This window comes from Anas platyrhynchos, chromosome 12 (genome assembly GCF_047663525.1).
Source record: "Anas platyrhynchos isolate ZD024472 breed Pekin duck chromosome 12, IASCAAS_PekinDuck_T2T, whole genome shotgun sequence".
Classification (NCBI taxonomy): domain Eukaryota; kingdom Metazoa; phylum Chordata; class Aves; order Anseriformes; family Anatidae; genus Anas; species Anas platyrhynchos.
Genome location: NC_092598.1, coordinates 8,852,881 through 8,865,686, shown reverse-complemented (window position 1 = coordinate 8,865,686; position 12,806 = coordinate 8,852,881). Strand labels below are relative to the sequence as shown.

At 42.0% G+C, this 12,806-nt stretch overlaps 1 protein-coding gene and 1 long non-coding RNA gene across 15 annotated transcripts in view; one reads left to right on the top strand and one right to left on the bottom strand.

The window, feature by feature from the left end:
* CDH11 (cadherin 11) overlaps positions 1-12,806 on the top strand; it is a 364,445-nt gene that overhangs the window by 192,347 nt on the left and 159,292 nt on the right. The gene's annotated exons all lie outside the window — the stretch shown is intronic.
* LOC110352808 (uncharacterized) lies at positions 2,734-7,101 on the bottom strand. Its single transcript, XR_011812318.1, has 3 exons — positions 6,765-7,101; positions 5,952-5,990; positions 2,734-4,704 (listed from the first exon to the last, which is right to left on the bottom strand). It is a non-coding gene; the product is annotated as an uncharacterized lncRNA (long non-coding RNA).

Sequence of the window (12,806 nt, the reverse complement as noted above, 5' to 3'; positions counted from 1 at the left end):
TAACTAAAATTGCCAGTCACGGCTTCTGTAATGCGAGTCCCATTGCTGCGAGCAGCCGGGTGCCCGAAGCAGGGCGCGTGGTGCCCCCTGAGGAAGGAAGGCGGCCCGGCAGGCAGGAGAGCAGGGGTCAGCAGCCCTGGGCTGCTTTCAGCTGCAGTGGACTAAGCTGGCTGCAAGCTCCCAGTTCCAGTTGGTGTCAGTGGAAGCCGTCAGTGTGTAAGAAGTTCTTGTCAGTTTAGTGGTGTACATCTGAAGGCAAAATTAGAAATGTATGCATGCACGACCCACACTGTGCTGCGAGAGCAAGGGGGTGTGAGGAATTCAGGAAGAGTTCAGAGGTAGAAGCTGTAAATCTTTTTACAGAAACTCGAAGGGAATAGCTGAGAGGACCTGGAGCTACTGAGGCACGAGATCTGGAGGTTACTCTGTAAAGAGAAAGGTTAGCCAAACTCCCTTCGTATGGCTCCACAGAAATAGTGTTGTCTACTCTGATTTGGAATTAATAGATCTTTTATGGAGAAAGAAGGCCGAGATCTTGGCCATTTGTCTGAGCTACGTGAGAGCTCAGAGAACGCCATTAGCAAAAGATGACAGCTTTAAAATTGTTTTGTTTTTCCCTGCCAATCTGCAGGCAAAAAGCTGGAGTCTGACGGCAGAGCTCTGCTGAAGCACCAGGTATGCGTCCGTCTGCTCCGTGACTTGGGTGAAGACGGGGGGCAGTGGCGAGGGCGAGCAGCCAGGCAGAGCTCACACCAGCAGCTCCCTGGCTCTGTGCTGGCTCATTTTGCACTGCCGTGATCCCGGTACAGAGTGCTGGGAGGAGTTAGTTATGGCTCTGTTCTTTATGAACAGCACCCCGAGAAGCTTTCAGTAAAATAATGGTAACGACATTGGGCTCTCCTGTTCCTATCTGAATTGCAGTAGCGTGTTGCAGTGTGAGCCAATGCAGCCTTTGCTAGGTAGGATGTGCGCAGCTCACTGGGCTTTTCCAATGGGACCCTGTGAAGGATTATGGGGGGAGGGGTTGGTACAGCAGATTACCAGAGAATCTGGTTTAACGTCCACACCCAGACCAGACTCCTAAATTAATTCTGTTGCACATCCTCTCCTCTGCTATCTACTGGTGCTAGTTTTCTGTGAACAGTTGCATACAAACCCTTCATTCACAAAAGCAGCTGTTACTGAAGTTTGGTGTTTTTATCACTGCTGAACATCCAGCCGCATTTCCGTCAGTGTACGAAGACCGTGCAGTAGCGCTGCAACTTGCTTACTCCCTCCCAGCCCTTCCAGCCCCACTAGGACACAATTAATTTCTTGTCTGCAGAGCAGACATACCTATTAATTTTTAGATTTGTTTATACTTTAGAATCACATCCATCAAGGCAATGACAATGTGGTTAAAGTCTGTTCTTATTAGGAAATGCTTACTTTTAGCATTTTCTTCCTTTGCTGACATGGAGAAAGCCTGTGCCTGCGGTAGCTGTCGGGGCACCATGAGCCCTGCCCAGCCCCATGCAGCCCCCAGCTCAAGGCACCTCCAGCCGTTCTCCCTGGTGGGCTCCTGGTGACCCAACTCGTCACCTACTTCTGCGTGTCCCCCTGGGCTGCCAGTGGTCCTGCTGCCAGTGGTGCTCTGTGATGAGCGCCACTGGACAAGCATGCAAAGGGCTGTGAAGGATGGAGCTGTGGCTTCTAGGGCCTGTGGGAGGGCAGAGGCAGGAGGGCTGGCTTGCAGCATAGAAGTAAAAGTATTCTGGCTTTTGCACTGGTGTTACAAACACACAGGAGCAAGTAGAATTTTCCTCAGCAGAAAGAAATGTGTAAACCAAAGCTGAAGGCCGGCATGGAAATTGTTGCCGTGCTTGTTTAAAAAAAAAAAAAAAAAAAAAAAAAAAAGAAAAGCACACAGGTAGTGCAGAAGCAGGTAGACTTTAACAGCACAGTCTCAAGGCCTCGGCAGCTTTGTGCTGACAACACGGAAATGTGTATGAAGCTCACACAGGCAACTTTTAGAGAACTTCTTGAGGACGTTGAAGCTTGCATTAGCAGCTTCAATTACGTCTCTTCTGGTTCCTCCAACTAAAACCTGATGAAAAAATTTAGAAGCTCAATATTTTATTCTCTTCAGTTGAGAGAAACAAGTTGGATGCTGACTGGTGAAGCTGATTTTTTTTGGTACCTAAAGAGCAGGCTCTGCTGTGGTGGCTTCATTTCAGTCTTTGGGAAGATGGAGGCCAGAGCTGCTTGCTCTTTTTTTTTTTTTTTTTCTTTCCTTTTCCTTGTGACTGCTTAAGTTGGAAAACTCACAGTAATGTGCCAGCAGTCACAGCAAAATTAATTTCTTATTGCTCTGCATTTTGGGCTTACAAGGTGAGTACTGTCACTCTGGTTTGATCACTGCTGCAAAGGGGCAGAAATGGCGGAGCAAGATGGAGGGGCCGGGCTTGGCCTGGGCTGCTGCTGGCACGGAGCCGCCTTACGGGGGATTAGAATGGATACCCAGCGTCCTGCGTCCCAGGTCGAACAAAGATCCCAAAGGGCTCTCTTGCTCAGCCTTATCTTACAATGCATAATGCACGTTAAAGAGGGGCTTTGTGTATTCTGAAAGGTTTTTAATGGAGTTGGTGTTTGGATCCTTACTGAAACGTGCTCTTTCCCTTCTTTCCGAGTGCGACAAACAGCAGCTAGTACCGCATGCGGTAGCTTACAGAGTCTGTATTCCCAATGCATTGTTCAGGGATTTTTATTTCATACATCATTTCTTAGTCACAGCTGTATAATCATATATCAAGTCTATAGAGCATAGCATGGCATTGAGGATGTATTCTGAATACACACTAAATATTGAAAAATCAACACAGAGAAAACTGTATTTTTTACTGCAGCTTGCCAGAGCCAATTTCTCAATTCTGTAGAAATCCACAAGCTTTTCTAACTACCGCAGACCATTTGTTGAGTAAAAGAAAGTCTACCGAGATAGATTCAGTATGGATTTGGTTTTCTTAGGCACTAATGTAGTATTGGAACCTACTAAATAAATAACCATGAAAAAAGATTTCTGTAAACTATACAGAGAAATCTTACTGATTCAGTAATGGTCCTTAGTTGCAGCAGTTCTACCTAGAACATCTCCTGTCACAGGGAGTGGTTTCAAACACACACAAAAACCCCTGCTATAAATTGTTAGCAGAAGAAGCTCAGACATGTAGGAACAAACACGGACTCTCAGCTACAGCCATGTAAGCAAGAAGCATTATTTCTGTTACTGAAAGCAGTAGTGGTCTTCATCCTTTCCTTGCTTAGTCTTCTAGGGAGAGATGGCATTTAACCAGCCTGTTACAAATGCCCTGTTTTTAGTGATGATGAGGTTGGCAATAATGCTCCTGATCTAATCATCATTTATTTAAGTGCTAAAGGACACCTCCGACAGCCTCACGTTGTTCCTTAGGGTGGGTGACATCCACAGGCCGGCTGAGGCTGATGCCCAGCCCTGCTTTCCTGCAGGCTGCTCACCTGTTCCACAGGCAGCTGCAAGCAGGTTCGCTTGTAACAACAGGAAAACCTAGAAAACCTGCAGAACTGACACAGGGAAGTCCAGAGGAGAAGCTGTAGACATGACTACTAATTTTCTCAGTGGGATTGCTTGTTATCTTTATGCCTGAATGTGAGAATATTTTATTCCAGGCCATTAGCCACAAAGACAGATAAGAGATTTGGAGTAATCTATAAGAAAGTGACATAGGTCACAGTGTGTTCGGAGTGTGTAGCCTGGACCATCTGTATTATTTATCTCCCTTCCCTTATTTATTTATTTATTTATCTTCAGATCACCTCTGGCTTTTTGTGCATTTATGTGTATTTTTGAGTTGCACAGTGTTGCTCAGAAAAAAGGATCGGTCCTTATCCTGGAGATCTAAGGGGCAACAAAAAGGTTTCTATGATATCATTCCCACCACTGGTGGGAGATCATCCTTGGTTACTCAGGAAGTCCCCTCCAGTCCTGTTTCCTTTCCATTTTGAAAAAGATAAATAGGAGAAATATTATACACCATAGCTAAAGGAATGAGAAATAGTGAAGCAAAAGGAATTGTCCCGCTGCAGCCAGTCCCAAGCAGCTTGCTCTGCATTTCACAGTGTATGTAATCATGAATTGATTCAGACTTGCCGACTTCTCTGGAGTTCTATTCATTTCACAAAATTTTGGATCCGATTCTTCGGGAAAAGACAAGTGCAATTGTCCATGGGCTGCCCAACATGAAGGCAGTCAGCTGGCAGCGCTGGCTGCCGGGGCAGGACGGCCGCCTGCAGGCTGCGGTGGGGTGGTGGGGGGCCGCCTGTCTGAGGTGGGTGCTCAGTGGAGGATCTCTGCTCTCTGCAGCCACGAGGACCTTTCCAATCATGTTACACTCAGATGTTCTTATGCTGTGTTCTCTTAAGCTAATATACATCCTAATTTACATACCATTACCCATGCTTTTCTTTACCCAGTCATCCCATTCACCTGGCCACTTGGAAATTTCACCAGACATTATGCATTAGAGGTTATTATGTTAATAATATCCCCAGCTTTCACATTGCTTCTGAGTTCAGATTTAGAACAACAGCTCCTCTGTACCGCCGCGCGCCCTCCTCTGCTCCTCCACCGTACCCAGGAGCGCGCAGCCCTGCGCTGGAGACGATGCAGTGCGCTCGCACAGGAGCTCCCTTCAAAACAAAATCACAACAGTTTTAATCTTATCAGTCTCAAATAGTGGCAGAAGTCTGTGCAAACTCAAGTCGTTGCTGTCTGACAATGTCAGTGAAGAAACACAGTTCATCCTCATCCAGGCTATCAGTTGTCATAGTGAGCTGCCAGTACACAAAGAGCTGCAGTACCTAGTGCCAGCTCTACAGCTGTAGATGATCCTTAACACACTTTCTTCCCTCAACCCCTCCGGGGAAAAAGCAACCTTTACTTCAGGATGGTGAGGAAAAAACAGCCCAAAACATTCTGTACAATATATCTAAGAAAGCTTCAATGTCCATTTAAGAACACTCTGAAATCTTATTTTGCTGCTTATTTCTTTCTGTCTCAAACCTCTGCAGATTTTGCTGTGGTATACGGGGTGGTATGCACAAGCTCTTTAAAAGGCTCGGGCACACTACTGGGATTTTTCTCCACGTCTGTGGATATTTTAATTTTGTAAGCATAACTTCCCTCTCTCCTTGCACTATGACCACCTCCAAAGGTGGTCATTATTTGTGGTACTCAGAAATTAAGAAGTAATGTTTTTTGCAGACCACAGTGTGGCTGTTGAGGTTGATGCTTGTGCAGTGCTAATCAGCGACGGTGAACAGAATTGTTTACACATCCTTGGAGGCAACCACTTTAAAAGCCATCAAAAAAAACATCTTTAAAACTTTATACTCAAATGTTTTTGAAAATATTTGCTTTCAGGTGGCATGTAAGCCTAACTAGGTTTCTCAAGCAAGTTTGCTTTCCAGTTACTGTGACCGCATGCACAGCTCAGGCTGTTTGTGGGAATGGCCAATGCCATTAATTGGCACGTGCTGTTTCCAAACCAGGCATGCAGATGTGCTTACTTTCATGCAGAGAATGCAGTGCTAAGTCCATTTCAAATCTTCTATGGTGGGATACTATCTCAGCCCTCTTTTCTTACCAAAAGAGCCCAGGAGGAGATCCTGAGATTGACTTATTCATCAAGAACTGGAGCAGGAGGCTAAGTCAAACCCAGAGCATAAACAAGCTGGAGCCACATTTAAAAGAATGATTTGCCTGAGACTTGGTTTAAAGAGTGATCTGGTAAAATCAGCATGTTCAGTTTTGACCCAGAGTAAAAATTAGCTCCATAGGTCCATAACAAAAAACAAACCAAAAAGGCTGTGACTAATGGGTGTAGCTTAATTAGAAGGTGATGAGTCCCCGATAAATTGTGATAATTTGAACTAACCTTTCGTCTTCCATCAGCAGAGCTGCAAGTGTCCATGTTCTTTAAAATAGAATAATAATACTTTGTAACTTGGACAGTTTTTAAATTAAAAATCTTCCCGTTAGAAGAAAAAGGACAGCTGCTTGGATTTGTCCTAAAAAATCGTAAAATAAAAGTAGCACAATGTCTGCTTAGGTACTTTACAAAACAGCGGCTTTTACAAGAGCTTTTGATTATTTTTTTTTAGTACCTTTTTATGTGGTATTTTTGAAAATAGAAGATCAGAATACAAGAGCTAGAATGAGACGAGGTGGAGCTGAAAGACGAGAAAGAGGAACAACAGGGAACTGCGGGGACTGAGGAAGGGAGGATAAATGAAACAGCATGGAGATGAGGAAAACAAGAGCCAGGGAGGGGGTGGAGGCATTGGAGAGAGCTGAGGGGAACAGAAGAGCAAGAAGAAACTTTAGCCTTTCTGATCTGTAAGACTGTCTGTATTTTGCATTAGCTGTCAAATATAGATGGCAGCACACATTCCACAAGACAGGGGAAAATAAAGGAGGCCAGAAAAAACAAATGCTGTGAATACATCTTTGGGTTATTCTAAAAAGCACAAAAGACTTTCAAGTTACTGGTCTTTTGATTTATTATGATGCTACCAGGATCGAATGGTGTCTGCGGAGCTCTACATTTCAGATTTATGAATCTGTGCAGTAAACATGATTTCAATTATCTTTGACAAACGTTTTGATTTAATTCACAGGGAAGGCTGCTTTCATAAGGAAAGCAATGTTTGCCCCGTTGTCCCAGATAGTCGTAATCTGACCCACTTACCTGGTTGTTGCCCCCGTGGCTGGATTTGCATCCTCTCCCTTTTATTCTTGTTCATCTGGAAAAGCTGCCCCACGCCGCATCAGAGCTGGCTGTGTTTGCTTGTCAGACAACATTTCCCGGGTGGAAATTGCTTGCTGGGCGTAGGATCTTTAGTTTAGATGCTAATTAAATGTAATGTACTAGTGTTACTTTTATTCATATTAACATGAGGATTTTTGCCCAGCTCCAATTAATGTTAATGTTAGGAAAAAGGGAGAAAAAGGCATTTTTGACAAGCTAAAGAAAATTCTGTTCAAATGTCTTTGTGTTTCCTCTACTCATTATGTGTTGATATAAATGTAAATGTCTATGAGAAATGTGGAAAGGAAAATGTAAGGCAATACACACTTATTTTTGGCTGGGAATAGCAGTACTTATGAGTCAATTTTGGCTTTCTAGCCAAAAAGACTTGGCAACTATGGTACTAACAGCATTTGGACATACTTTTATACATTTGCTGTTAGGGGCTGATCCTGCAGAATCCTGTAGTCTCAATGTATGGTAAAGTAAATCTAGTGTAGGATTGAATGGGGAAGGCAATAACTCACAAAAAGCACGCAGCATGACCTGTTGCTTACCAGCTTTCTCACAGGTGAGGGTACTTGATTCCAGTACATGCCTGCTTCTCTACGGGGCTTTCTCTTTTTTTTTCTCAGTTATACAGGTTGCAGTTCAAAATTAGTGGAAAAAAAAAATATCTGAATTTCTGGCGAAATTTCTCATCTTTCAAAAATCACTTTATTTGTCTTTCAGATAGGTAATGTCAGACCATAGGAGGAAGGAGGATTTGTTATTTCAGAGCACATTCCCTCAGTGAATGAGAGTAGACTTTGTGTTCTCATAATTTTCCAAAATGAAATCCTCATCCTGAAACCCATCCTCTTTTGTCTTTGCCAAAGTAATACAGGTGGGATTATGTGAAATTAGCACTTAGGACTTTATCTGCCATTTTTGGAATGAAATTGGGTTTTCAAACAGAAGGAGAATGTGTTGATGACTGAGGTGGATGTCTGTGTTGCTGCATGTCAGCAGAGCAGAGAAAAATGTGTAGTGGTGAAGCTGGGGAGGGAGGGAAGAGGGAAAAAGAAAAAAAAAAAAAAAGAAAAAAAAAGGAAAAAGACAAGTTTTACCTGAAAATGGCTAAGTAAAAAGTAACACAAGGTTGGGTTACAAAGGAAAATTGTATCTGGTCCTTCTTTTCTGAGGATGGCTCTCTGTATTCTCAGAGCAATCAGCGTGCTCTCACAGCGCACAGAGGCTGGGTTTTAGCTTGGGGCACTTCTCATTTCATGGTAGCCTGGTAATCCTCCCTTCTTCAGGGTCTGCAGCTTCTTTAACTTTCACAGCTCTCAACTCAATACTGTGGATCTCCCGGTCCTCCAGTTCTGTGGAGAGTGCAGAGGGAGGCAAAAGATGAAATCTGCTGACAGCTTAGGCTGTGTGGGCACCGCTAGGGGTGCTGAATGAGCCGTGCTCTTTGCAGATTGGCAGTAGGCTTTGCTCTCAGGCTCTTTGGTCATTCAGATCCCTGTCAGTGGGGAAGAACAACTGGAGCTGAGGCCTATGTGTGTCCTGCCTAGAGGGACGTGATGGAGGAGCATGGCCAGGTTCCACCAAGGGGGAGCTTACACAGTGCTCTCCTTGGCACTTGAAGGCATCTCATTTGCTTATGGGCACAAAGATTCTGGTGAACGGTTCGGTCAAGTGCCGTGTACGCCCTTGTAAGTTAGAAACAGTTTCACGGGGTATACAGTAATATCTCTTAAACATCAGTGTGTGTAATACACTGTGTACAGATGTACAGTGCTTCTTACTCTGGCTCCAAGTGCTTAGCTCCGTGAGAGTTTCTTCTGTGCTAGCTCTTGATAAAGGTCAGATTAATTGAAAAAATTAAATGCTTTCTCTTGAGTATTGCAAGGTGAATGTAATTCACAGTGGGAACATAGTTTCGATTGAAGAATTGTCTTTTGATTTTGTTTTTCCCTAAAAGAAAACTCACCCAACTGTCATATAACCTCTAGGGGTGAATATTCATCAGCTGTAAAATATAAATTGCTATTTTCCTGTATCACTGGCAAAATATTCCTGTCTCTCACCTCTGTTCCCAGTAAACATTCTGGCTGACAGTATAAATAAAATACAAATGAGTCTTGCTTTGGAAATTGGGTTCTACAGGAGCAGAGTGGAATTTAGTCAGCCGTTCCCTTTGTGTTAGCTTGCACCCCGTTCGTTCGTGCAGCATCACGGTGAGTGTGCAGTGCTGAAGTTCCAAACAAGGGCTCGGTCCCTCATCCACAGGTTGAGTAGTTGAATGGCAAGGATGGTAACAGGAGCAGAAGGATTTTTGTTAAGACAGACAAGGGCAAAGAAAAGGAAGGGCGAGGGTGCAAACCTAAGAGAAGGAAATCTCTTTTGCATCACAGACTTCCCACTGCAAATTTCTCAAGTTCCTTTGTCTCTCAGTTTCAGCTTCTGAGTTGTAAAACAACAGTATTAGAATTTCCCTGTCTTACCCTGATGAACAGGAAGATAAATACATTTCAAAACTGCAACGCAGGTGCAAGCAGTGGAATTTGTAGATGGAGTCTGTAGCTAGAAAAACCAACAACAAAAACCACATTATCATTTAAAATAACCTGTGTAGCATTTGATGGAGGAACTCCATACATTCATTATGACTGTGGAAGTCTTTCTGTCAAACATTGCTATCGATTTAGTTCGTAAGTGGTCAATCTTCTTCCAGATGCCAAAAAAATCTCTGTGGTTCTCCTCACCTTAAAAAGTATGTATTTCTTGTTAGAACATCATAAAGTGGTCATCAGGCTCCAGCAGTACTGACATTGCTGGAAATCTTCTGTTTTGTGTCCTGCTAATAAATTAAAATGTGGATTGAAGAAATGCATACTGTGTGTGCAGCAAGCAAGGGAAAGAATAATATCTAGCGTAGAACAGTACTGGATGTGGGTTGAGGTTTTTTTGAGAGCTGAAATGGCAATTGGGAGCATTCGGGAAGCCAAAGCAAGAATGCAAATGATAGAAAATGAAAATTTTGATAAATGGGAGGAGCTAGGGCACACTGCATAGTGCAGGAGCAGCCCAAGACACTGAAATGAAAACAGCAGAAAGCAAATGATAAATGCCAGATCCACCTGCACTGTCTTATTACTTTTCTTTCTCTCTTGCTGTTTTTCTAAATCTTCATCATTGTGACTAAATGTGTAATAGCTTATTGCTTCTGGGTGCAGACTAGTGATTACCAGTGTTTCAAGATGAGTGATTCCTAAATTTCTTTGCATTTTTTTCACTATTACTCTGGCCAAGGCAGATGCATTACTTTGTAATGATCACATTACCCAGAGCAGGCAGATCTTTAAGATGGACGTTTGACTTGAATATTTATAGAGGTAGAAGGCAATATTTACTAATAAAGTTTTTAATGTTAGAATTACAATTTCAGTACTGCTTCACTTCATGGTGTTTTTTTTTTTTTTTGTACATATTTTTCTCTTTTAGAAAGAAAAATCAATTCTCTGAAAAAGTGCAGCTGCATTTGTTTGCTTTTGCCTTTCAAACAGAGAAAGGATTGGATAGAAAACTGCCTCAGTTCATGTTCTAGTTGCTCAGCTGAGGTGGAAGAGTTAGTGGCTGACAGTACAAATACACAATAGAAAGAAAAAACACTGGAAAGGCTGTTACAAATTTGGCAAAATTCAGAGTAATGTTGAAGTAAGGCTGGGAAAGGACACAAGTTGCTCAGAATTTTGAGGCAACACTGCCAACACTTATGGGAAAAGAAATGTGCTTATGGGCATTGCATTGTGTGTGCAGAGCGGATATTTGTGCTCAGTACCTGGGCAGTTTGCAGATGGGGGCTAGTATTCTGGAAAACCTTGAGGGTAGCACACTTAGTGAGCACTTTTATCTCCTCATAACTGCCTCTTCTCTGCAGCAAATATGTGGGCCAGCCACAGAAATTCAGATTGTTCAGAGTATCTTATGATGGCTTTAAATTGTTTCTGTCATAGGCCCTCCCTTTGCGTTTAGTATTGCTGAAAGTGGGAGTAGAGAAGAAAGACTATAAAAATATTGTCCTTGAATTTACCAATGAAAGGTGAAATTCAACCAGTTGATACTGAAAGCCTGGGCGAAAACAGATGGGAAATGTTTAGACTGGTCTTTAAGTGGTGGTTAATACATTCTACCCAGGCTAACTACCTCGTAGGTTTCAGAAGGCATTGCAGCTTAAACTTACTTCAGTTTACTTAAATAATAATAATAATAATAATAATAATAATAATAATAATAATAATAATAATAGACAGAGCTGACCAGGCTTTATTCACGTCACTTTTAGGATTATGAAAAGATAAAAAGATTAGAAAAGTGTTTTTGCAGGCAAATTTAACCTGAATATCATGATCAGATGTCTCAGATACAGTATTTCTGCATTATTTGCTTCATGTGCACTTTTATCCATGCACCAGTCAATCCAGCATCCCCCAGCACTCACAGAGCTGGTATGCTGTGCTACCAGAGACTGACAGGTTTTTGACATGTTGGTTTTTTATCTCTTTGTGGCCAAAATTCCGCCATTACTAATATTTTAATTATTGCAGATAGAGTCAAATATTGGAGAAAACAAAACAAACAAGCCATTGTCCCAGGGCGTTTAAAGAATGAAAGAGGGAAAGCTAGCACTTTGCAGTGCCTCAGGACAAGAGCTGCATGCAGTCATTGCAGAGTAGCTTGGTACCTCCAGGAATACTTCAGTCTCACTTTCTCATGGGATGCACGAAGTCTTTTAAAGTCAGCACAGAGAACTCGGTCAGCAGTTTCAGCATTACTGTTTCATGAATATTACTACTGAAGATGAAAATATTCAAGCAGGAGGCTGGTTTTGTGATCACTACTCTGACAAATATCAAACCCTGTGACCAACTTTGATTGATGTTTTGCTAATACTGTCAGAATTAAATGTATAACTAATAAGGAACTGACTTTATTCAGATAGATTTGGGTCTTTTTTAATGGCTGGCCTAGTAAGTGGAAAATACTGTTCGGTGTTTAACATAGACAAATGCAAAATAATCGATGTGTAGGCAATGAACCGAAGTAAAGAGTGTATATACAGTGGAACAGCTATGCAGCATAATGACAAGGAAAGGATTTAAAGGTTATTATAAACAAATCCATGAAGATATTAGCTTGGTCTATGTGCAGGAAAAAAAGCCAACATGAAATGGAGCTGCACAAATGAGCAGAATACAAATGACAACAAGGAATATTAATACAGGACTCTTTTATTGCTTTATTTTGAATAGCACAGTGGATTCCATTTTTAAAGTTGAGTATTGTGGTTATAAACCTGCTTTGTATCTGAACGTTCATATTGGCATTTGGATTTCTAAATTGGGATTCTGTTTTAAACTCTGCTGCACAATATTTGCTCCTATAATTTCTGTTAGCTATCTGTCTTTTAGAGAGCTTCTTCAGTGTACACATCACAGTAATTGTATGTACAAAAGACCAATTACATATTTAGCTGGTTTCTTGAAGGTACATTTGCATTAAGTGGACCCACACAACTGGAATAATTGTTTATACAACTGATGGTTGCACACACTTACAGAAATATGAGACTTTTTTTTCTTAAAGCTTGCTCAATTACTTTGGCATGGCCTTAACACGCAACGTGTGAAAGGTTTTGATATGATTGTTTCAGTTCAGTTAGGTACCTCAGCTAGGTATGTGATGGAACGTTTGCATCACGCATGCATTAGTCACCCCCAGGAGCCAGCTTCAGAGGTATGTGAAAATGCTTTGGGTCAAACTTTTTTTCACTGTCAATTAAAACCTAGTATTTTCCTAGCAGTGTTTTGGCTTATTGGACCATAATAGTAGACATTTGTGACATATGTCACACAACGAGTGAGTTTCTTATGATGTGACAAATCAATCTTTCCTGGTTACCTTAATGTCCTCAGAAGCCCTTAATTTGCGAGT